Raw genomic sequence first — 25,560 nt, 5'->3', positions numbered from 1 at the left:
ACGGAGCTGAGTTCCACACCCTCCAGCTGAGCCAGGCAGTGTGTGTTGCTTTGGGCCGTATCCGCCCACTTCTCAATCTCTTAACTAGTCTCAGGTGGGAGCTAGGGGCCACACCCCCCAGTGCCAAGATCTGATGAGTCACCCCCAGGATCCGGGAAGATCTAATCTATCTTTGAATTTTTAAAGTATTTTAGATTTCTCTTCTGAACTGCTGTATTATAAGCAGAGAAGAGCTAACAGCCTGTGCCAGATTCCTTTATCTCAGTGGCTTCTCTGATCCCAGAGCCCTTCCCAGCGCGATCAGCGCAGTATGCTAGCACCCAGCCATCTGTGCTGGCCTCTCTTCTTCCTCCCCTGGGAACTGACCTTTTCTGTTGAAACTCCAGATTCTCTTTAGCTGGTAAGTCGTGTTTCCAGTCCTTGTGGTATCTATCAGTCCAACGCTATTTCTGAGGCTGATTTATCTAATTGGTTGTGAGGGAGTAAGGACATTCACAGAGTCATGTGTTTCTTCTCCGCCATCTTATGGCTTGATTTCTTATAAATTAAAGTCAATTCTCTGTATAGTTTGGAGATGAGGCCTTTATCAGAACCTTTAACTATAAAAATGTTTTCCCAATTTGTTACTTCCCTTCTAATCTTGTTTGCATTAGTTTTGTTTGTGCAGAAACTTTTTAATTTGGTGTAATCAAAATGTTCTATTTTGTGATCAATAATGCTCTCTAGTTCTCCTTTGGACACAATATTTACATATTTTTATAACAGAAGTATAGTTCTCAAGATTTCTTTTTACCTTTTTAGAAATCTCTTGAGTTCTATATTTGAAGATCAAACATTTTTTGTAGGTCTGGTTTTTTCATCAAGAAGAGATGGAATTGATTTACTTCATTAAATGTCCATCTTCTTCCCTGGAAAACGATGTTCATTTTTGCTGGGTAAGTTATTCTTGGCTGCATACCAAGTTCCTTAGCCTTTCGGAATATCATGTTCCAGGCCCTTCGTTCTTTTAATGTGGATGCTGCTAGATCCTGGGTTATCCTTATTGTGGCTCCTCCATATCTGAATTGCTTTTTTCTAGCAGCTTCCAGTATTTTATCCTTTGTCTGATGGTCCTTGAACTTGGCCACTATATTTCTTGGCATTTTGATTTTAGGGTCCCTTTCAGTAGGTGATCGATGAATTTTTTCAATGTCTATTTTACCCTCTGTTTCCAAAACGTCTGGGCAGTTCTCTTTGATAATTTCCTTGAAAATAGTGTGCAAGCTCTTTTTTTCCTCACATTTTTCAGGGAGTCCGATTATTCTCAAATTGTCTCTCCTGGATCTGTTTTCCAGGTCTGTTGTCTTTCTAATAAGGTACTTGACGTTCTTTTCAATTGTTTTATTTCTCTGGTTTTGCTTGACTACTTCTTGGTTTCTCCTTGAGTCATTCATTTCTACTTGTTTGAGTCTAATTTTCAATGATGTATTTTCTTCACTCACTTTTTTTATATCTTTTTGTAATTGTCTAATTGAGTTTTTATCTTCTATGGAATTTTTTTCCATTTTATTTTTTAGAGAGCTGCTTTCTTTTTCCAGCTCACGAATCCTGTTTTCCTTGGAGTTGTTTACCTTTTCCAGATCACTAATCTTGTTTCTCAATGATTTGATTTCTTTATCTACTCTGTCTTTGAATGCATGAGTTGACTTCTCCAGGCTCTCTTGCCAAGCTTCCCTTTCCTTTTCCCATTTCTCTTCCAGCTCTCTTGTGAGAGCCTTTTTGACTTCCTCTATGAGATTCTTCTGTATTGAGAAGCTGCTCATATCCCCCTTAGGGGATTCCTCTGGGGACAGTCTGTTTTTAGTCTCCTCAGTGTTTGAAGTCTGCTCTCTCTCCATGCGGAAGCTGTCAATGGTTAGAGCCCTTTTGAATTTTTTGTTCATTTTGTCAGATTGGGAATCGAAGAAAACAAATTGACAAGAGAAACAACTGGTCTGTTTTTGGGGGGATGGGGCTGGATGGTATTAATGGGCTTCCTCTACAGACGGGCAGCGAGGGGGGGGAGGGCAGCGAGGCACTAACAGGACAGTGATGGCTGCGCTGAGTCTGTGCTCTGAGGCTCTGAGAACGCACTGAGTCAGTCCAGGTGGGGGTTGGGGGTAGCCGGTTCCAAGAGACACTAGCTTTCCTGGGTTTTAATCTTCACCTCCAGTGTTTATACCCTCTCCTCCGCTGATCCTGGCTTGCTGCCAAGACGGAGTATCCACAGTGGGGCAAAAGCCTTTTTGCAGAAACGGCAGAGATCGTACCCCTCCCCCTCCAGTCTGAGCTGTGTGAGCTGCCTGTCTCGCTCAGGCTTGCCTGCCCTCAGTCTTCGCCCAGTCTGATTGACTCTCCCCTGAGCAAACACAGACCTTCTCTGGCGAATTTCAAGGATGTCTTCTGTGGGTGATTATTTGTGGGTTTCTTTTCCAGTCAAGCATTAACTCTGAGGCTTGTCATGAAGTAAGTTCTGAGAGAAAACACGGTGCTCAAGCAGCTGTCTGCCTCCACGCCGCCATCTTGGCCGGAAGTCCCCAAATATTTCTTTTCTTCCTTCCACCTCCTATCCCTAGATGGAAGTGATACAATATAGGTTAAACATGTACAGTTCTTCTAAATATATTTTCACATTTATCATGCTGCATAAGAAAAATAAGATCAAAAAGAATAAAAATGAGAAAGGGAAAAAAGCAAGCAAACAATAACAAAAAAGACAAAAATACCATGTTATAATCCACATTCAATCCCTATCATCCTCTTTCTGGATGCTGATGGCTTTATCACAGATCTGTTAGAATTGGTCTGAATCCCATCATTGTTGAAAAAAGCCACATTCATCACAGTCAATCATTTCATAATCTCAGTGTTGCAATGTACAATGCTTCACTTCACTTAGCATCAGTTCATGTCAGTCTCTCCTGGTCTTTCTGAAAACATCCTACTGATTATTTCTTATAGAACAATAATATTCCATTACATTCACATACCATAAGTTTTTTTAATTATAGCTTTTTATTTACAAGATATATGCATGGATAATTTTGCATTGACAGTTGCCAAACCTTTGTTCCAATTTTTTCCCTCCTTCTCCTATACCCTCCCCCATATGGCAGGTTGACCAATACATGTTAAATACATATACCATAAGTTTTTTAGCCATTCTCCAAGTGATGGGCATTCACTCAGTTTCTTGTTCTTTGCTGCTACAAACAATTGCAGATGTGGGTCTTTTTCCTTTTTCTATGTCTTTGGGATTCAAATCCAGTAGAGAAACTGTTAGATCAAAGGGTATGCCCAATTTGATAACCCTTTGAACATAGTTAAAAATTGCTCTCCAGAAAGGTGGATCAGTTCACAACTCTACCAACAATGTATTAATTATCCCAGTTTCCCCACATCCCCTCCAACATTTATCACCATTTTCCTGTCATCTTAGCCAATCTGACAGGTATGCAGTGGTACCTCAGAGTTGTCTTAATTTGCATTTCTCTAATGAGTAGGGATTTAGAGGATTTTTTTCATGACTAGAAATGGCTTTATTCTCTTTGAAAACTGTCTGTTCATATCCTTTGACCATTTATCAATTGGAGAAAGGCTTGTATTCTTATAGATGAGTCAATTCTGTGATATCTGCTTTACATTCTGAAATTTTTAACCTTATGAGCATCTTTGGGATGTCTAATAACATGCTTATCATATTGGTTCATATTGTTAAGCTTTCTCCAAGGCAGAAATTATTCTTCTTCCTCTTCAGGTCCTCTTTTTTGATCTAAAGCAAGTGACTCTCTTCTCAGGGAACAAGGATTGTTAATTTCATCTGAAGGGCAGGTTTAGAATCCAAGGAACACTATAGTATGGAGCACCTGATAAAAGCTTAAAGAGAATGTATGAGAAAAGAAAAATAACACAAATGGTTATGACCAACAGAGGTAAACTTTGGACCCATCAGGCCTTAGAAGGAAAGAAGAAGAAGAGATAGTCAAACAAAGTGGTTCTATCAATGGGTCTGGATAGTCATTGCTTTTGTTAATAGTTTATTTTAAGTTGTTTTTTTTTTGTAATCTACTCAAAGTTGTTAACATAGTTGTGGCACAAGGAATTGATTATAGAACAAATTTCTTGTTCCATTGTGAGGATATCCAGGACTTGATTCTGGAGGGCAACTTTAGAAAAAAAAAAATCAACCTCTTGTATGAGTTAGATAGCAAGTAAAAATTTCCAAACTTGACAGCCAAAAGAGATTCTAAGGACAATTCTGGGGATCTCAGCAATTCCTAGGAAGGGTATATCACTTCCCATATTAGGAGTTTCCATCAAGTAATAATCAGTACCAGCAAGAGTTTTTTGTGGACACAGCCTCAAATCCCTAGTAGATGTGGTGGTCATCAAACTCTAGCCCCAGGATTAAATACAACCAGCCCTTTTTGTTTTTCTTTTTGTAGTTTGTTCACATAGAAAATAAAGTTTACTCGATTTAAAAATGAAAGAAAAATTTTAGCCAGAGAGCTGAACAAAAACAGATGGCTAGAAGTTATAGTTGACAGTTCCTGTACCAAGGAAGGTTTGGTGAATGATTCTTATGGGCTTTGAGTATAGAAACTATTTCAAGGATATGAGGTCCAATGTACAATTCATTTCCAGGCTGCATCACCACAGATACAATAGACCTGGAGTAGTGATTGTGAGCTCTGTGAGGATGATCACAGAAAACTCATTTGGCTGATGAAATGTGGAGTGTAATTCAATCCCAGAGGTTAGATTGAAGAACAAAGCCTGGGATCAGTGGCAGAGATGGAATAAGGGAAGAATGGCTGCTGATCTCATGTAGCCACAAGCCTATTAGGATACAAAGGGAAGAGGGAGTCACCATGGAATTCTACATTTTGTTTTCATACAACTACAAATCTCTGCACCATTGTTAGTGGGAAAGCTGGGATCAATTCATATAGGATCTGCAATAATTTGCAATATAGAGTCAGGATCTTCAGCAACTAGCTTCAAACAAGGGAGGTCATATCAGTGATAGAGTTGGAGGCTTAGTCGATTTGACTAAGGAGGTTGCAGTAATGTTAGAAAACAAGATTGGCCATACACTTTGGAGTCCTTCAAACATTTAGCAGTATGTACTGTGCCAGGTACAGTCTGAGAATTGGGGAGAGGCATCCCAAAAGTCCATCAAGAAGGGAGTCAAGGATACTACATATCTATTAGATTGGCTAATAAGACAGAAAAGGAAAATGACAAATGTTGGAAGGGATGTAGAAAATATGATGCATTCATACACCATTGTGAATTGATTTAACCATTCTGTTAAGCAATTTGGAACTATGCCCAAAAGTATGTAAAACCATGCATACCCTTTGACCTAGCAATACAACTCCTAGGTCTGTTTCCTAAAAGAAATCAAAAACAAAAAGCAAAAGGACCTATGTGAACAAAAACTGTTTATAACTGTTCTTTTCTGAGGGCAAAGAATAGGAATCTAAGGAGATGCTCATCATTTGGGGAATAGCTGAATAAATTGTAGTATGTGGTTAGGATGAAATACTATTGTGCTATAAGAAATGGTGAGCAGGATGCTTTCAGAAAAACCTGGAAAGACTTCCCTGAGCTGATGCAAAGTGAAATGTTCTGTGTACAAAGTCACAGCAATATTGTAAAAATGATCAGCTGTGAGTGACATATCTATTCTCGGCAATGTAATGATCCAGGACAATTCTGAAAGACTTATGATGAAAAATGCTATCCATACCCAGAAAAAGGACAAAATGCAGATTGAAGCATATTCTTTTTTACTTTATTTTTCATGAGGGCTGTTTTCTTTCACAGCAAAACCTATATTGAATTACTTGCCTTCTTAATGAGGGGGGTTAAAAAGGGAGAGAGAGAGAGAGAGAGAGAGAGAGAGAGAGAGAGAGAGAGAGAGAGAGAGAGAGAGAGAGAGAGAGAGAGAGAGTGTGAGTGTGTGTGAGTGTGAGTGTTTGGAACTCAAAGTTTTAAAAAATGAATGTTAAAAATTGTTTTTACATGTAACTGGGGGAATAAAATGCTAAATTAAAAAAAGTGGAGAAAAGGGTGATCAACAGAGTCACTGACATTAGAGAGTTTAAGAAGGATGAGGATTGAGAGAAAGCCATTCAATGTCAAGATTAAGATATTACTGATCACTTTGGCAAGAGCAGTTTCAGCTGAATGATGAGATTGGAAGCCAGGTTAAATAGAATTTAAGGGGGTGAGAGGAGAAGAAGTGGAAGCACCTATTATAGACATCCTTCCCAATAGTTTAGCTTCTGAGGGATGATGGAGGAACAAGGAAGGATCTGAAATGAAAATCATTGGGGATGGATAAACTGAAGGCAGAGCTAGAGAATCTCAGTAGAATATGAACTACTACATTACCTCAATCTAATGGAATTACATAGGTTGGGAGCTATAGAAACGGCAAAATTATGCAGGAAGAGAATACAAAGAAAAACACACACACACACACACACACACACACACACACACACACACACACACACACACACACACACACACACACAAAATAACCAGCCAGAAGCTATCTGCTTTTCTAGGAAGCTTTTTCTGTAATGTTGGGAAATGGTCTGTCTAGTTATTGTCAACAGCCTGGGGGAAGCAATTCCCAGCTTTGATAGTCCCTTGAATAAACTCCCAAGAGGAGATCTGGTTTGTGCTGTGAAGCATGTATCCTGTTATTAACACCTGTAAGTTTGACAGGGATAGAAGCAGTATCTGATAGAGTCCTTTCTACTGAGGCGCCATGGTTTTTCCAATTAGCCCAAGTTCCAGGTTTCAATCAGTGAGGGAGACCTTTGCTGGTGGAGCCCCAGGGGAGGGCAGCTTTCATCAGAATCAGTTATTGAGGAAGAAACCAAAGGGAACTGTTTCTGTTTCATAGTGTGACAAATGATGTGATTCCTGAGTAGTATGTGTGTTATAAAGAAGGGCAACAGCATGTCTAGCCAGGATAGAGAAAAGACATCATCTACTTTGGCCAGTTTATGTTTTTCAGAGGTCCATTTGCTCTTTCTAATTTTCCATTGAGCTTTAAGGGTGATAATGATAGGGGAAGATCTGAAGCATGGGAAATCTTTAGGAGCCGTTGAATAAGTCTTGCTATCCCATGAAAGGGGTTCCCTAGTCACTGTATACCTGATGTGGAATTCCCCAAGCAGGAAATATGCTATTGAAAAGGATCTTGGTCACTAATATAATTGTAGCTTTTGAGACAGGAAAGATCTCCACCCAGCCAGAAAACACACAGTAAAAACCAGAATGCATTCATTCTCTTTAGATGCTGGCAGCTGCAAAAAATCTAATTATAGATACTTTAAGTAAAGCCCCCAATTGAACTAAAAGGAACTGTTCAAATGTATGATTGATTTGGCCAAGTGTGTAAGCTCTGGAGAATTTAATATCTCATGGCCTTGATTTTACCTTTTTAAAAACATAGACTGATTTTTTCTTCCCTGTTTTTTTTTTATTTCTTTGACTTTCCTAAAACAAAAAAAGAAAGAAACAAAAAATCAAAAACAAAAACTATGCTCAGTGAAATCAACAATGAGAATGTTCCTTTTTCTTCTTGGTCAGTAGTTAAAAGACTTTATTTTGACGGATTTGAAATAGACTGATTGCTTTTTTCTTTTTAAGCCACTACTAATAAATAATAAAACTGAATAGTTAGGAGTTCTGCTGTGAGAGATTAACATTATTGGTGAAGTATAACTGGCTGTTAAAAAAAATAGAATGAGTTTATAAGCTTGGTCCTCTGATTTCGTCAATCAGTACACAAAAGCATTACTTAAAGGGGAAAGGGCAAGTTATTGGCAGCTGCACCTGTCCAGGGAGGATCAAGGCTTGGGGATTCCAGTTATAGAAAACAAGGGCTGATGTTGAAGCCCTGAAATCCTTAATTAAGAGAAAAGGTCCTTAGTTGTTTTCCTGGTATTAAGGCTGAGTGCAGCCACACCAAAGCTGTCTTGAAAGCTGCTGCTTGCTTTGATAACAGCTTTGAAAGGGAAGGGTGGTCAGTCTGAAAGGCATGAAAAGCCATAAATGATCATAGCTATAAAATGACCAAGAGGGTGCCACAACCTGGAGCCTCCTTGGGGGTCTCTTTCATGAGCTTGGACACCAAGGCAGTGATTAGATTTCCAGAAGTATCTCATAAAGGCTGAAGTAGATTGGAGTGTGTGACACTTCAGAATGGAATTCCTATTTCCCAAACCTTTTATATAGGGAATAGATTAGTTACACATAAAGAGTTTCCAGAGACCCAACCACCTAGTTCTAGTCTCTGATTAAAAGCCTTCAGGCTCTCATAGACTGGTTGTAGAGCCTTAGAAGTTTGGTTCTAAAAATTGAGAATATGAAAACATTTGAGAAATTTGCCAGAATCAAGCCTCAAAACATTTGGGTGTTAGCTATAAATAAGTGGAACATAGGCAGATAGAAGACTTCCCCATCTGATCCATATTAGAGGAGCAGCTATCTTTAGTCTTCAGCAAGAAACTTCTCAGATGGAATAAGCCTGAATTATCTCAATGTTGAAAAGAACCAAGTCCATCACAGTTGATCATCACATAATCTTGTTGTTGCTGTGTATAATGATCTCCTGGTTCTGTTCATTTCACTCAGCATCAGTTCATGTAAGTATCTCCAGGCCTCTCTGAAATCATCCTGCTGGTCATTTCTTATAGAACAATAATATTCCATAACATTCATATACCACAATTTATTCAGCCATTCTCCAACTGATGAACATCCATTCAGTTTCCAGTTTCTAGCCTCTACAAAAAAGGGCTGCCACAAACATTTTTGCACATGTGGGTCTCTCCCTCCTTTAAGATCTCTTTGGGATATAAGCCCAGTAGAAAGGCTTCTGGGTACATGGTATGCACAATTTGATAACTTTTTGAGCATAGTTCCAAACTGCTCTCCAGAATGGTTGGATTGGTTCACAGTTCCACTAACAAAGTATCAGTGTCCCAGTTTTCCCACATCCTCTCCTTCGTTTGTCATTATCTTTTCCTGTCATCTTAGCCAATCTGAGAGAGGTCTTAATTTGCATTTCTCTGATCAATAGTGATTGAGAGCACCTTTTCATATGACTAGAAATAGTTTCAATTTCTTCATCTGGAAATTGTCTGCTTATATCCTTTGACCATTTACTAAATGGAGAATGGCTTGAATCCTTTTAAGTTTGAGTCAATTCTCTATATATTTTAGAAATGAAGCCTTTTAATGTAAAAATGCTTCCCTTCTAATCTTGTCTGCATTAGTTTTGTTTGTACAAGAACTTTTTAACTTAATATAATCAAGATTATCTATTTTGTGATCAATAATGATCTCTAGTTCTTCTTTGGTCACAAATTCCTTCCTCCTCCACAGATTTGAGAGGTAAACTATCTTATGTTCTTCTAATTGGTTTATAATCTCATTCTTTATGGCTAGATCATGAACCCATTTTGACTTTATCTTGGTAGGTAGTGTTAGATGTGGATCAATGCCTACTTTGTGCCATACTAGTTTTCAATTTTCCCAGCAGTTTTTGTGAGATAGTGAGTTCTTATCCCAAAAGCTGGGGTCTTTGGGTTTGTCAAATACTAGATTACTATAGTCATTGACTATTTTATCCTGTGAACCTAACCTATTCCACTGATCAACTACTCTATTTCTTAGCCAATACCAAATGGTTTTGATGACTTCTGCTTTATAATACAGTTTTAGGTCTGGCACAGCTAGGCCACCTTTTTTTTTTGTTTTGTTTTGTTTTTTTCATTAATTCCCTTGAAATTCATAATCTTTTGTTCATACAGATTAAGACCCCAGATAGGGGTTGGTCAACCCCTAGTTTCTGTCAGTAATGTTTTGGTTGGTTTTCTGGAGGTCTCTGGGGCACCCTTCTTTTCAGTAATTACCAGGAAAACTGCCAGGGATAAAGTCCAAATTCTTTATTGTCTCCTTGCCTGGGGCCTGGGCTAGCTTGGTCTCAGTGGAGAAAATGCAGGAGGACAGGCCAGCCACCACGGTGGTATGAAAAGGAGTGAATCTCTCTCCTTGTCTCTAAGACAAGGTCTTGAGCTCCTGCCTCCAATCCTTTGTCTTCTCTGAGTCTGTCTCTGAGCCTCTCAGTCCCCCAGGAGAGCCACCAGGAGCCTGATCAAAGATGGAATGTCCCTGGCTGAGTTTGTCCCAGCTTTATCTGCTCTATTTTAATTACATCATCGTAGGTCTGAGTCTTGTGGAATAGATATCAATCTTGTAGAACTATATTCAATACTAAGTACATGTACCTAACTAGAGAACTATTAATCACCATGCTAAACTAGATAACCATTGTATTATCAATTCCACTGACTTAGCACCTTGTAAGAATCCTGATTATGGGCCAGAGTTCTGACCCATACTTATTCCAGAAGCTGAGGTCTTTGAAGTTATCAAACACCAGAGTACTATAGTCATTGGCTACTGTGTCTGGTGAACCTAACCCGTTCCACTGATCCACTAGTCTATTTATTGCCAGTACCAAATGGTTTTGATGACCAGTGCTTTATAATAGTTTTAGGTCCGGTTAGGCACTTTTAACAGCTTGGGATAAGGATGGATTCCCTATCCAACAGGACATGACTAAGAATAGAACTATTAAGCAGTGTCAAATCTGATATGAAACTACATTGGATTTAAAGAAATGGTTTTGGGCAAAGTATGGAACTTTTGATGATCTTGGTTTTTTTTGAAGAGAGCCATGTCCATCAGAATTGATCATCATATAGTCTTCTTGTTGCTGTGTATAATGATCTCTTGGTCATGCTCATTTCACTCAGCATCAGTCTCTCCAGGCCTCTCTGAAATCCTCCTGCTGGTCATTTCTTACAGAACAATAATATTCTGTAACAATCATATACCACAATTTATTCAGCCATTCTCCAATTGATGGACATCCATTCATCTTCCAGTTTCTTTTTTTTTTATTATTAATTTTTATAATTATAATATTTTCTTTGACAGTACATATGCATAGGTAATTTTTTTTTAACAACATTATCCCTTGTACTCCCTTCTGTTCCAAGTTTTTCCCCTCCTTCCCTCCACCCCCTCCCTTAGATGGCAGGCATTCCCATACATATTAAATATCTTATAGTATATCCTAGGTACAATATGTATGTGCAGAACTAAATGTTGTTGTTGTTGTTGTTGCAAAGGAAGGATTGTATTCAGAAGGTAAAAATAATCTTGGAAGAAAAACAAAACAAAACAAAAACCAATGCTCACAGTTTACAATCATTTCCCAGTGTTCCTTTTCTGGATGTAACTGATTCTGTCCATAGTTTCCAGTTTCTAGCCACTACAAAGAGGCTGCCACAAACATTCTTGCATATACAGGTCAATTTCCCTTCTTTAAGACCTCTTTGGGATATAAGCCCAATAGAAATACTGCTGGATGATGAGCCTGTTCTTAAAGAGTACAGAATCTTACTGATTAATTTCCCCAAATCAGCTTAGAATAAATGAACTGTCAATATGACTAAATTCTTCATCAGTCTCAATTTTTCTTTCTATGATTCTATTTTGGCAAAAAAAGTCTTGGAAGAATGGAACTTTAACAGCTATTCTATCCACTAGGAACTAGTTCTAAATTCAAAGTGCACTTTAAATGGATGAAAGTGATTGGCAAATTAAACTAAAGTAATTTTATATTGTTACCAAATTACATTTTTATGAGATTCTAAAAACATTAACATAATTAGGGAACAGAAGAATTCTCTTAGGCTGAGAGTAGGACCCCAGTCACAAAATGGTCATAAGTTCTATACTTAATCTATAGGCAGAGATCCTGACTTAAAAATCTCCTAGAGAAAAACTTAGAAGTTCAGGCCTGATTTAGTGTCCGTTTTGTAAGTGATAAAACTAAGATTAGGAATAGCGGGTTCCTTACTTTAGATAGAAAGGGACCTTGTGAAACTTGGAAAATTTGTAAGAGAATGGGAAATAAATGTTTGTTATGTCTGTGTTATGCTATTAATGCTTTATATTCCCCAAAGTTAACAGCTAACTTGTCTCTGCCTTTTCTTTTGGCATGATCAACCAAAAGAAATAGGCTATACAAAAGTTACCTTTCAAAATAGTCTTAAAAGAGAAAAAAATCTCTCTTACCTCTCTGCTTCCAACGTTGGCCAAATTGGAGCTTGGGTGAAAAAGAAATACAAAAATTATTTGAAAACTAAGGTACAAAAAAAGATTAGAAACCAAATTTGTGAAAAAGAAATAATTAAATTTCTTTCATTTCTAAATTATTTGCATGTTTTACAAAGTATTTAGATGATTTTATGGAGCATTAGCAAACTTTGTAAAGTTTTTAATAAAAACAACAAAAATTTCACAGATCAATTATTCCTTAAAAGAAGCTCTTAAAATGCCTAGCTATTAATTTAAATCTTTAGTTTGAATTTTAAGAACATGGAATTGATTGGGTCAATAAGTCAAAATATTGTCAAAAGTGACAATAAGTTACTTTTTCTAGGTTTGAATAATGTATGGTCTTGAAACCTGAAAACCCATATATCAATATTATCATTTCCCCTAATTCTGGAGTAAATGAATCATTTCAAAATTATCTACTTTGTACAAAATAAAAATTATCTGAGAAATCTTGTTTACTAAATTCTAGTTCATCAGAGATAATTAAGGAGCAGGTATAGTAGAGAACTGGAAAGCTAATTTATTACATTAACATGCAAAGTAGATACAAGTGCAGGATTTGGAGCTGAAAAGACCTGAGTCGATCTGCCTCAGATATTCACTATCTTCATGATCCTACACAAATCACTGTCTGTTTGCCTTAGTTTCCTCATCTATAAAATGGAGATAATAATAATACCTACTTTGCAAGGTGATTTTGAGCTTCCAATGAGAGATTTGTAGATTGATTTGTCAATCTTAAAGCAAGATATCAATGCTAGTTGTTATTACTAACTACACAAAGCTTAGTATCACATTTTAAACATTAAAGCTGACATTCTTCCCTCCCCCCATTACTTTCCCCCTATTCAACAAGAATATGAACTTGGAATAGTTTTCAGGTAGAATGAATAAAACGATGTAAAAATTATTTTTTTAAAAATATGAAAAATGCAGAACTATGTTATTAAAATCAAGATTTTTACACTCTTCTGAAACATTTTATAAAGAATAGCCTTGTATCCATTTCTAAAATGAAAATAGGTAACTGTTAATTCAGTATTTATTACAAGTTTGTATTTTTGGAATAAATGCAATAATGAATAACACCTTTAAGAAAACTTCTTGTTGACTATTAGCTCTCTCCACCAAGTTGCATCTGGTATGTGGTGTGTGTGTGTGAAAGAGAGAGACACCCTTAGTTCTAATTTCCTAATTAGTCTCAGGTTAGAATTCACAAGCTCTCATTATTCACACACACATGCAAACATCTGGTTGGGTGTGTGTTTATGTGTAAAATGTCAGTATGAGAAGTGGTTCTAAACTCAGAGATCAAATTTCACACCATAAATCCCTTCTTTCCCCTCAACACTAAAGCAATTGAAAAGTCCCTCATGCTTTAGGGATGAATGAAAGAGAGGTCTGGGTTATTTGTATACAAATTTGACAAATTTTAATTTCTACAGTCCTGGGATGTTCCCCCATCAGCTAAACCCCACTCAGATATTTCTTAATTTGGAAATCTTTAATAAAAATATTTTGCCTGGAGCACATTAGTCTTTGTTTTATTTCCAATGCCATATATTTATTCAGATAAGGAAGGGAAAATCCTGGTCCATCTTTCTCTGCATTCTCAATTGGCCAAATTTAGCAAGTTTGACATAAAATTAAATCCTTTGATGATTTGGAAATGTTCACCTTAAAAACCCTTACGCTTTCTATAGAACTCTGCCCAGATGACCAGACCATACAATATAAGGAAGAATATATACAGTATAGAAACACAGCAGGGAAAAAGGAGACCAAAAACTCTTTCTTTTCTTAGAAATACAGAATGGGAGTTTTAAAGTCTAAATTCCATTTTTTGGGGGGGATGGGCAGAGGTTTCATAGGATTGTTGCTGTTACCTCCCATTTAATCAACAAATGATTGTAAACAAAGAACTTCAACAGAAAATTAAACCCAGCCTCACACAGGGAAACCAAAGGCCTATGCTAGTACTTATCCATGGCTGGAAGGAGGGTAACAAGATCCCTGGTAGAAGTGACCTCAAAGGTCAGCAGGCCCCTAATTTTAGAGCTGAGTTCCAACTGGATCAGGTGATTTAGGGATTGGGGCCTTTCTATGGCAACAACCCTTTGCCAAGACTGAATTCTATTCTTGTGCCCTTAATTCCATCCCTCCTTTCTCCAGCCCTTGGTCCAACAAAAGTTCCTGAGCAGCTGATTACAAGTGATGGCTCTGATTCTTCAATTCTTTCTCTTTGATTTTTCAGGTTGTTTTTCATATGCTTCTGGCTTTTTTCAATCTTTTAAATTTTGTTTTAATATTTCTTGCATTTTCATGTTTACAGTTAAAGGTTCTGATAAAGGCCTCATCTCCAAAATATACAGAGAATTGACTTTAATTTATAAGAAATCAAGCCATTCTTCAATTGATAAATGGTCAAAGGATGTGAACAGACAATTTTCAGATGATGAAATTAAAACTATTTCCACTCATATGAAAGAGTGTTCCAAATCACTATTGATCAGAGAAATGCAAATTAAGACAACTCTGAGATATCATTACACACCTGTCAGATTGGTTAAGATGACAGGAACTAATAATGATGAGTGTTGGAGGGGCTGTGGGAAAACTGGGACACTGATGCATTGTTGGTGGGTTGTGAAAGAATCCAACCATTATGGAGAGCAATCTGGAATTATGCCCAAAAAGTTATCAAAGTGTGCATACCCTTTGACCCAGCAGGGCTACCACTGGTCTTATATCCCAAGGAAATACTAAAGAAGGGAAAGGGACCTGTATGTGCCAAAATGTTTGTGGCAGCCCTTTTCGTAGTGGCTAGAAACTGGAAAATGAATGGATGCCCATCAATTGGAGAATGGTTGGGTAAATTATGGTATATGAATGTTATGGAATATTATTGTTCTGTAAGAAATGACCAACAGGAGGAATACAGAGAGGCTTGGAGAAACTTACATCAACTGATGCTGAGTGAAACGAGTAGAACCACTTCAACACTTCAACAATGATACTGTACGAGGATGTATGCTGATGGAAGTGGATATCTTCAGCATAGAGAAGAGCTAATCCAATTCCAATTGATCAATGATGGACAGAATCAACTACACCCAGAAAAGGAACACTGGGAAATGAGTATAAACTGAGAGCATTGGTTTTTGTTTTGTTTTGTTTCTCTTCCCAGATTAATTTTACCTTGCGAATACAATCCTTCCTTTGCAACAACAACAACAACAAAAAAATTCAGTTCTGCACATATATATTGTACCTAGGATATACTATAAGATATTTAATATGTATGGGAATGCCTGCCATCTAGGGGAGGGGGTGGAGGGAAGGAGGGGAAAAATTTGGAACAGAAGGGAGTACAAGGGATAAATTTGTAAAAAAAAAAAATTACCTATGCATATGTACTGTCAAAGAAAATGTTATAATTATAAAAATTAATAAAAAATAGTATATAATTTAAAAATAAAATAAAATAAACTGAATCGTGAGCCCAAATGGTGTCTTATAACTGAATGCAGAGGGCTACAAAATACTACAGATGAAATTGGAAATGCTGGCTACTTTAGGAAGCAAGATACACATAAATGGAAGATTAAGATAGGCTTCTCCTCACCTGAGACATCTTAAAGGAGGAAAGGATTCTGGAACATTGAGGTAAGGAGGTGCAGTCAGGGTAAAGGCATGGAGGTGGGAAATGATATGGAGGAAGAATCATGTGGTTTCCTTGGTACTTTTCCCAATGTTCCCACTTGCCAATTAATTTAATACTTGGTTCAGATGGGCTTCGTGTCTTGGGACACAAGCTCAGAACTACTTTTACCTCTCCCCCAAACTCAGTTCAGTTCTCCCTGTCCACTTTGTGATCCACCCCCTTCTGTTTCCCTCAGAGATAAGGGTTCCCATTCCCATCCTGGTCATCTAACGGGGCAGGCACTATCCATGTCCAGGGAAGGTTTCCCTTCCATATGGTAGAAAATGGAATACTCCCCTCCCCAAACTTCAGCAGATCAGCAAGTATCAGAGCAGACATTGAAGCAGGGCAAAAGGCCAAGTAGGAATTACCTGGGAGGAAGAAAGTGATCCTTTTGGGGGAAGGAGTTTCCTTGTTGGTTTGGGATATAAGGTCAGGTGGAGAACAGCAACTCAGAAAGAGCCTCCTATGTTCTAAATCAAAAGAAAAGGGGAGATGTTAGGATTAGCAGGTGAGAACTCAGGTTGTCTGGACAGTGACAAGGTGAGAACTCAGGCTGACTTGACAGTTCTCTGGCTCAGACCTTTGGTTCCGGCCTTTAAAGGGAGTTTACACCTTAGGAATTCTAGGAGGAACAAGCTCATTGGTTGAAATGGTTCTTCCCAGAAGCCCTTGCATTATCCCACGCCCATTAACTTCTATCAATCCAGCTTTTCCCCTGGGACCCCAGAGAGCCCCTGTGGTCAATCTCTCCTCATCTAAGCCCCAGTCTTGTAGAGGACCATGGCCTCAGGCAAGGTCACCGGCCTCAGCCGCTCCTCTGGGGTCCTCTGGGAACGGGGGCACGATGCGGGTCAGGGGGAGACTTTGCCCTTTTGAGCTAAAATCTTTCCCGGGGACGGAGCCAACGCCCATCCAGGAATAGCGGCTCTGCAAGCAGAGAGGCAGAGAGGAGCCGGCTTTACCTAGTTTAAAAAACCCACCTGGGAGACCAGAATTTCTGGCCCAAACAGAAACAGCTGCTTGGCTCTAAGCCCACCGGGACCCGAACAACCACGGCGGTTTCTTTTTATCCAGAACCGAGGGTCTTCCCCTCCCAGACTGAGGATTTTTTTGACTTGCTCCACACCTGGCACTGGGCCCAGAGCGAGGCTGGGGCTCTGCTCGGCTGCGGGTCACGACCCCAGCTCCCCAAAGTCAGGCCCTCTTGGAGAACCAAGGACAAGTTGGAACCGCAGCCGCTGCGTGTGAGCAGGAGCTGCCCCCGGGGGGACCGGGGCAGAACCGGCGGCGACACACGGCTCCCCGCCCCGCCCGCCCTGCCGGGCCCTTCCTTTCCTTTCCATACCCTTCTCTGGCTTGCCCAAAGGAATGTAATTAACTAATAAATTAATTAAATTATTATTATTAATGCTGAAGCCACCCAGTCTTTTTCTAAGCCTATGGAACGTGCAGGTCACTGCGGAGCGTGCGCACGAGTCACTCCTGGAGTCCCAACCTCACTTCCCGAAAGGCCGTGTAGCCGCAGGGGGCAGAACTTGGCATCCCACCTGGTTCCCTTCATGGGCTTTCCCAGAAGCGGAACTTGAGGCCCTAGTGCTCTCCCCTGCCTGGAATCCTGCGCTGGACCCAGAGCGTCACTCCAGAGGGGGCGCTCCCGAAGACGCTGCTTGTGGCGAGGAAGGACTGTAAGGGGCGCTCTAGCATCGTGGGAACCGCCTCGGTCCGCGTTCCCGTCACTCTAAACGCCTAACCTTGGAGCCCCCCCTCCCCGAATTCCTTCCCCCTGGACCCCCCCCCTTTGGTTCCGCCCTGCGGCCCACCTTCCTGGACTAGAGCTCAGGCCCAGAGCCGCTCCCTCCAAAGCCCGAGTGACCCCTCCTGTCGGCCCCCTCCGGGCTGGATGCCGGGGAGTCACGGGGAGGAGAACCTCCACGTCCCCTTCCTGCCGCTTCATCGGCTCCGAGGAGGAGAAGTGGCCGCCAGCGTCCGTCCCCCAACTCTCCCTTGGTGAGTGGGGCTCCCCCTTTAGAGGACCGGGGCCGGGGCCCTTTTGTGACCACTCACCTTGGGACCTGGCGCCCAGCTCCGCCAGTCAGCAAACTCCCTGCAGCCGGACGCTGTGCTCAGTATCCGGAGGAGGGTCCCTGTGGGGAGGCACGGGAAGGAGTCTGGATTCCGTCCGTTGTGGAACATTCATTTAAACTCCCATCTCCGTTCCTGCCATCTTCTTCATTGTCCCTGCGCCAGACCGCGTCCCTGTGCCAGACCTTATCCCTCCGCCACACCTTATCCCTCCGCCAGACCGCATCCCTCCGCCAGACCGCATCCCTCCGTCAGACCGCATCCCTCCGTCAGACCGCATCCCTCTGTCAGACCGCATCCCTCCGCCAGACCGCATCCCTCCGCCCGCTAGTCCGTCATCCCTCCGCCAGTCTGCCATCCGCTCACTAGTCCGTCATCCCTCCGCCAGTTTGCATCCCTCCGCCAGACCGCATCCCACCGCCAGACTGCATCCCACCGCCATCCCACATCCCTCCGCCATACCGCATCTCTCCGCCCGCTAGTCCGTCATCCTTCCGCCAGTCTGCCATCCGCTCACTAGTCCGTCATCCCTCCGCCAGTTCGCATCTCTCCGTCAGACCGCATCTCTCCGCCCGCTAGTCCGTCATCCTTCCGCCAGTCCGCCATCTGCCCGCTAGTCCGTCATCTTTCCGCCAGTCCGCCATCCGCTTGCTAGTCCGTCATCCCTCCGCCAGTCCGCCATCCACTCACTAGTCCGTCATCCCTCCGCCAGTCCGCCATCCGCTTGCTAGTCCGTCATCCCTCCGCCAGTCCGCCATCCGCTTGCTAGTCCGTCATCCCTCCGCCAGTCCGTGCGACTCCCTCACTCCGCCAGATGGCGTCCCTACACTAGTCGGCGTCCCTACACTAGTCGCCATCCCTCCCCCAGACCCCGTCCTTTCGCGGGACAGCTTCTCCGGGACACCTTCTGCGGGCCACATTTCCCATCATCCTTATTCATGCCCTCCATCTGCTAATTATTCCTCTCCCTTCCGTCTCCCCTGTGCGCTGTGCATTTCTCTTCACTCGCACGCTCTCTCTGGTTTGCACGGTTGTCGGGGTGTCTCCCATTGGATCGCAGCCTCTAAGGCGAGGATTGCATTTCCTTCCCTTTGTTTCCTCAAGGATTAGCCAGAGTCTGGCGCTGATGGACTGACTTCACTTTCGCGTGGTCAAAAAAGCTACGGGACGCGTGAGGAGACCCGCATTCCGGATGACCAGAGCCGCCTTTTCTGCCTGTGCGGGAATCTCGTCATCTGCATTTTGCCGGGAGGGCCTTAAGGTCAGTGATTTTAAAAAATTCATAATTATTTCATTACAGTTATAATTTTATGTATTTTTCCTTACGTGTTTATAACATTTTGAGAAAAGGGTCCGGGCTTCGGCCGCTTTCCCGAGTCGGAGCGTCCAGGACCCAAAACTGTTGGGTTCTCTTAAGCCTTGGTAGAGGGCACGGCAGTGTCCGGCACCTGGAAGGAGGCGCCTTGCTCTCCTTGGCGCCCGAGGAAGATGCTGGGAATGGTGGTGGGGGGTGTGCAGAGGCGGGCAGGATACGCCTGGTCCTCCCCGGGAGGGGGCGGCCCACGCCAAGGGCAGCTTCAGGCTGGAGCCTGTTTCTGGGAGAAGTCCCAGGGAGTTTTGGTCCCCTAGCTGTTAACGGGGATAATGATCCCGGCCCCCCCCCCCCCCCCCCCCTTGTTCTGCAAAGTTCTGGTCGGGGAAGGACTTTGTACTCCCGCAGTACGCTCTCCGTTCCCGGCTTCTCTTTGTGGCTTCTTCCGCATGGTTTCCTTGACTTCATTCCAACCAGAAAGCCGGAGGGACCGGCCTCCTCCTTCGTCGCTGCCCTTGGAATCTCTCTCCAAGGCCCGGCCCAGGCTCTTCCTCTGCCCGCGCATGTGGCTTGAGCCTGTTCAGCGCTTTCTCTGAAATGACGGTTTCCTCCTTTTCATCTGGGTCAGTAGTTTTTGGCCCGTTCTCCGCCCGGGGATGGCGGGGTCTTGCGGACAGCTTCCGGCGCTTTGTCTTCTCGCCCCGTGCTCAGCCACGGGCCTGACCCTCTGCCAGACCAGCCTCCACAAATGCTTACCGATGGGTGCTTGAACAAACAGGGCATGGCGGCCATCCGACTCAAACTCGGGTGCGCGGAACTATGGCCTGGGGCACGTTGGAGTTTGGTCCTCGAGAAGCACTTGCAGCAGTTCCGGGGCAGCCACCCCGTTCTCCTCTAGGACGTCCTGGAACAGGCCCAAATGGGTCTGATGTGGCAGGAGTGGAGACCCCAGAGCCCTTCTCGGCAGGGTCAGTGCAGGGACGTGATGCGGGACCACCAGAGGAACCGGCCGCGGGTAAGCGCAGACCCCCCTTTGCCTCCCGTCTGTCTCTCGGAAGTAATTATTAAAACTAATAATCTAACCCTAGTAGAGTTCTCTGAAGACATGAAAGGTTTCTATCCCGTTAGCAGGATATGTGGCAAATGAATTAATTTTTTCCCTGAGTACAACCCCAGTCGGTGGCCCACTTCTCCCTGGTTCCAAAGACTAGGAAGAGAGCGTCTCGTGGTCACGCCCTTTGGGACTCCCGGGGACTGATGGCTTAATGTTTATTGCATTATTTTAAATCTGAGATGGTTCCCTGAACCCACCTTTTTCCTATTTCCAACAAACAGGACTTGTCATTTCCAAACCACATATGATTTACCAATTGGAACAAGGAATAAGACTTTGGCTGCCAAAGGGAGATGTCTGAAGAGGCACCTGTCCACGTAAATGAGTGGAAACCAGAGGAGGAAAAGGTACGGCATACAACATCATGACTGGTCTTTAATAGGAATCACTTATAAAATGTGGATCCAAGAAACTGCCCTTGTATCCCTTCCCAGGAAGGTGGGGAAGAGCTGATTTTCTCTGGCAAGAGATCCTTCCCCTTCATCCTTACCTTGTTTTCCTGTTTGTTATAGATTCATAATTCATAATTTATACTAACAGAAGTCCTTGTCAAATTTCTCTTTGCATTATTCCATAAAGGCTTTCCACATTGGGTTTTTTTTTTTACATTTATGGAGCTAGCTCAAAAAAATTTATATACTAAATAGTGCAATTGAGTCAGAGTATAATTATTTTGTTGCTTTTACTGCATGTTGCCAGACTGCTTGCTATTCAATTTCTAGCATTCTGCCATAAATGAATGAGCGTACCTGTTTCTTCAACTCTGGCAGCATTGAGTTTTGTTGTTTTAATGATCTCTGCAGTATGTTGCCGTTGATCCTCAGCGTTATTCCAATTCGTGCCTCTGATTAGTTAATTGATTAGTAAGGTTTGAGTGGTTTTTCAATTGCCTTTTAAATTTGTGTTCCTTTTTCCATTTGGATTTTTCTCTTCATATTCTTGGACCATTTATCTATTATAGCCAGGCAGTTTCTCTGACAAATTTTTCATCTTTCCTTGTGAGTTTAGTAATACTATGTACCTTACCTCTGATGTGAGTATGGGCCTTATCAATTATTCTTTCTTAACCTTAGGTAACTAAAACTTGAAAATTATAGATGAGTTGCAGCCAGTATTGGTGGAGGAAAGCAGTTTTCACACTTAATGAAATCAAAGACCTTTGATATAGTGACTTTATATATTTAATACATGAAATTCTTCTTATATGTGAGAATATTTGTATATAAGATATGAATCTTTGTGTCAGGGAGAAGTTTGGGGACATTAAGAGGATGTTTCATTTCCCAAAAGCATTTCAGCCTTTTTTCCTTTTCAGTTATTAGCCCAACTTATTATCCTTTTGTAACGTCCAGCCTTCTAAAATATAAATAAATATATAAGATCCCCAAAACTGTAGTTTTAAAAAAAATTATTATAGCTTTTTATTTATAAAACATATGCATGGATAATTGTTCACCATTGACCCTTGCAAAACCTTCTGTTCCAACTTTTCTTCTCCTTCCTCCCACTCTCTCCCTTATTGGCAGGTAGTCCAATGCATGTTAAATATGTATATGTATATGTAAAAGTATATGTTAAATCCAATATATGTATACATAATTATACAAAAACTGTAGCTCTAAGCTTTAAAATTGCACTGTTGGATGAGTTCTGTAGCTTGCCCATCTAACTGTATGTTAGGATGTGGACAAAAGGCATTTTTTATCTACCTGTTCTTCCTGCATGGATAGATAGGCCAGACTCTTTTAAATGATTAAGGATCTCATCCAGGAGTTCCTCCAGTGTTCTAGGACTTGATGACATGAACACATGTGGAAAAGTGAGTGTCTGGAATATTCCACTGTTTATGGAACCCACCAGCTTGTTCTTTGTTTCCACAAGAGTGACAAACCCATTTAATAAGCATTAGTTTACCTCTTATGCCTGCCCTATTCTGATACTTAATTTCAGAATTGGAAGGGACCTCAGCAAACATCTATGCCAATTCATACGAGAGCGGAAACCTCACCATAATATGCCTGACAAGTAGCCACTTCTCTAATAATGATATTTTCTGAATAAATACATATTTATTAGTTTTCTAACTTAAAAAAGACTTAACAATATCTTATTATTTCCTTCAAGGAATCTTGCACAGTTTAAACCATTATTGTTATCTATTTTATTTTTACTTCACATTTATTTCTAAATATACCTCTTCCCACTCCCCTACTAAACAAGCTTTTCCTTATAAGATTAAAAAAAAAAAAAAAGAAAGAAAGAAACCAATTCAAAACTAACAAATTCTCACCTCTTTATTTAATATATGTATATATCGTTCCACACTGGGAATCTCCCACTTCTGCAATGAAGGGAGAGAGGTACGTGTTCTCAGCTTTTCTTTAGGACCATCCTTTGTCCTTATAATTACATATTGTGTTGTATTTTTGTTGTCATCATATATTTTGTTTGCTCTTCTTATTTTCCTCTAACAGTTCGCATGTGTCTTTCCTTGCTTTGCTGAATTCTTCATATTTGTCATTTTTTAAAGTGAAGTAATATTGTGTTATAGGAATGTATCTTAGACATTCCCCAATAGAAACTACTAATTCTTTTTCATCAGAAAAACGCTAGTATGAATATTTTGATGAATGTGGGAGTTTCTTTTCTGTCTTAGACTTTCTTGTAGTGTTGGTATAGAAGCTTATTTATAAAGTGTAAAAGCTCATTCTAGTACACAAAACGAATGTGTCATATTTTGTATATTTTATTATTTGATAATCTTTATTGATTGAGGAGATAGAAGATATGATTAAGTGTAATGCAGGAGGAAATGGAATATTTATATTTTTATCTCTTTCAGGTTGGGACAGTAGATGGGAAATCAAGCAGACAGTCCCAAAGCTGGACATTTCTTTGGAGGAATTATGCCAGGAAAGCCTTATAAGGGATGGTACCTTTGACTCCTAGTTGAGTCAAAACTGGAATTGTGGCACCCAGCTAGTGAGGAATTAATAATGAATGTAACGAATGTGGCAAGACTTTCAGCCAGGAGACGTATCTTACTCAGTACAGGCAAATTCATATGGGAGAGAAACTTTATGACTGTAATGACTGTGAAAAGGCCTTCTGCTGGAAGAGAGACCTCATTTGACATCAGATTATCCATACTGTGAAAGATCTTAAGAATGTAATGAATATAGGAAGACTTTTTGCCTGACTACAACTCTTAATCTGCATCGAAGAATTCATATTGGAGAGAAACCTTATGAATGTAGTGAAAGCGGGAAGTTCTTTAGCCAGAGGACAAATTTTACAGAACATCAGAGCCTTCATTCTATAGAGAAACCTCATTAGGGTAATGAATGTTGTAAGGCCTTCTGCCTGATCAAGGAACTTATTCAATATTAAAAGATTCATACTGGAGAAAAACCTTCTGAGTGTAATGAGTGTGGAGAGCTTTCCTCACTTGACATTAGAGGATTCTTACTAGAGATAAGCGTCATACATGTGATCAATGTGGCAAGGTCTTCCGCCATAGTAGGGTTCTGATTGGGCCTCAATCTGGAGAGAAGCCTTGTGAATGTAAGCAATGTGGGAAGTCTTTTACTTGGGAAAACATATCTACCTCGACATCAAAGAGTTCACACTGGAGAGCAACCTTTTCAGTATGACAAATGTGGGAAGCTCTTCCAGAACAAAGGACTTACTTAGACCAGAGAAAAACCTTATGAATGGAACGAATGGAAAAGCCTTCTGCCAGAGCTCAGACTTTACTCAGCATCAGCGAGTTCGTATTGGAGAGAAGCCCCACGTGTGTAATGAATGTGGGAAGGCCTTTAACAGATGTTACACTTTACTCACTTTACTTAATATCAGCAAATTCACTCACCTTAACAATGCACACAGTGAAGGGAAACCTTTCTGATAAAGAAACTTATTTGATCCTGGAAAATTTATACCAGAGAGAAACCTTATGAATGCACACAGAATGTGGGAAGGCCTTATTTGAGAAAACAAACAAATAAACAAAAAACTTAATGTAACACCAATGGATTTATAGTGGAGAAAAACCTTCTATATATAGGTAGAATGTGGAAAATCTTTCCTCTGAAAGCCATATCTTCTTGTACATCACAGAGTTCCTGCTGGAGAGAAAACCTCATCAGTGTAGTGAATGTGGAAAGGCTTTCTGCTTGAACTCTTAAACTGTACATCAAAGAGTTCACAAGAGAGAAAAACCTTATGAACGTAATTAATGAGGGAAATCCTTCATTCGGAGGACCCATCTTACTAACTTCAGAGAGTTCACAATGAAGAGGAGCCTTATGAATAATAAATGTGGAATCAGAGCCCACATGGTCAAACACCAGAAATATAGTTTTACAAATAATGAATAGGGTGGGGAAAGCTTTCCCTTAGGAGTATAGTTTTTATGTTTACACTAAAATGTGTAAAGTTGATGTAAAATGAGTATAGTTTTTATGTTTACACTAAAATGTGTAATTGGAGAGAAATCTTTTGAATGTGTAATGAATGTAAAAATTTGACATCTTCTAATATTAATAAAGTCTTCCTAAGATCATGAATTTCAGGAAGGTTTTAAACATGGCACACACTTAGCTAAAATTAGTAAAACACAGTAAAATGAAAACTCAGAGGCAAATCCCAAATTTTCCATAGTGCTTTTGTTTACTCAAGTCCTCAAGCACCTCTCTTCCCCACTTTCCATGATTATTTCAGGTGGCAAGTTATTCTCTTAACAATCTTGACAAATCCCCAAGTGCTTCAAAAATTTTGGTGAATCCTGAAAGTGCTTCCTCAATTTCTCTATAAATTCAGAATCACCATCTGTTCTCTTTCCCCTTTTTATCATATAGGAAGATGCTTTAACACTAAATCTAGGTAGAAGGGATCTCAGGAGTCACTATCTCTTTATGGTTGAGGACATGGGTCCAAAATCTTATGTCTACTTTTTAAAAAACAACAAAAAAAATTCGTGGAGTTATAGAATAGCAGTTGAAATTCTTGTGTGTGTTTGTGTGTGTTGCAAGGCAATCAGGGTTAAGTGACTTGCCTGTGGTCACACAACTAGGAAGTGTCAAGTGTCTGAAGCTGAAT

At 40.7% G+C, this 25,560-nt stretch overlaps 2 long non-coding RNA genes across 7 annotated transcripts; one reads left to right on the top strand and one right to left on the bottom strand.

Moving 5' to 3' along the window:
• Nucleotides 1–1,378: 1,378 nt before the first annotated feature.
• LOC141557217 (uncharacterized) lies at nt 1,379–18,261 on the bottom strand. The gene is made up of 4 exons (XR_012486733.1): nt 18,017–18,261; nt 16,321–16,422; nt 12,202–12,232; nt 1,379–2,590 (listed from the first exon to the last, which is right to left on the bottom strand). It is a non-coding gene; the product is annotated as an uncharacterized LOC141557217 (long non-coding RNA).
• Nucleotides 17,457–25,009, top strand: LOC141557222 (uncharacterized). 6 transcript variants are annotated; one of them, XR_012486744.1, is made up of 5 exons: nt 17,457–17,959; nt 19,139–19,295; nt 19,722–20,361; nt 20,682–20,807; nt 23,303–25,009. It is a non-coding gene; the product is annotated as an uncharacterized LOC141557222 (long non-coding RNA). The 6 variants fall into 6 exon arrangements; XR_012486747.1 differs by lacking the exon at nt 17,457–17,959 and adding an exon at nt 18,325–18,612; XR_012486743.1 differs by lacking the exon at nt 17,457–17,959 and adding an exon at nt 18,325–18,650.
• Nucleotides 25,010–25,560: the final 551 nt, after the last annotated feature.

This window comes from Sminthopsis crassicaudata, chromosome 1, assembly GCF_048593235.1.
Source record: "Sminthopsis crassicaudata isolate SCR6 chromosome 1, ASM4859323v1, whole genome shotgun sequence".
In the NCBI taxonomy this organism is placed as follows: domain Eukaryota; kingdom Metazoa; phylum Chordata; class Mammalia; order Dasyuromorphia; family Dasyuridae; genus Sminthopsis; species Sminthopsis crassicaudata.
This window is presented reverse-complemented; position numbering and strand designations above follow the sequence as displayed.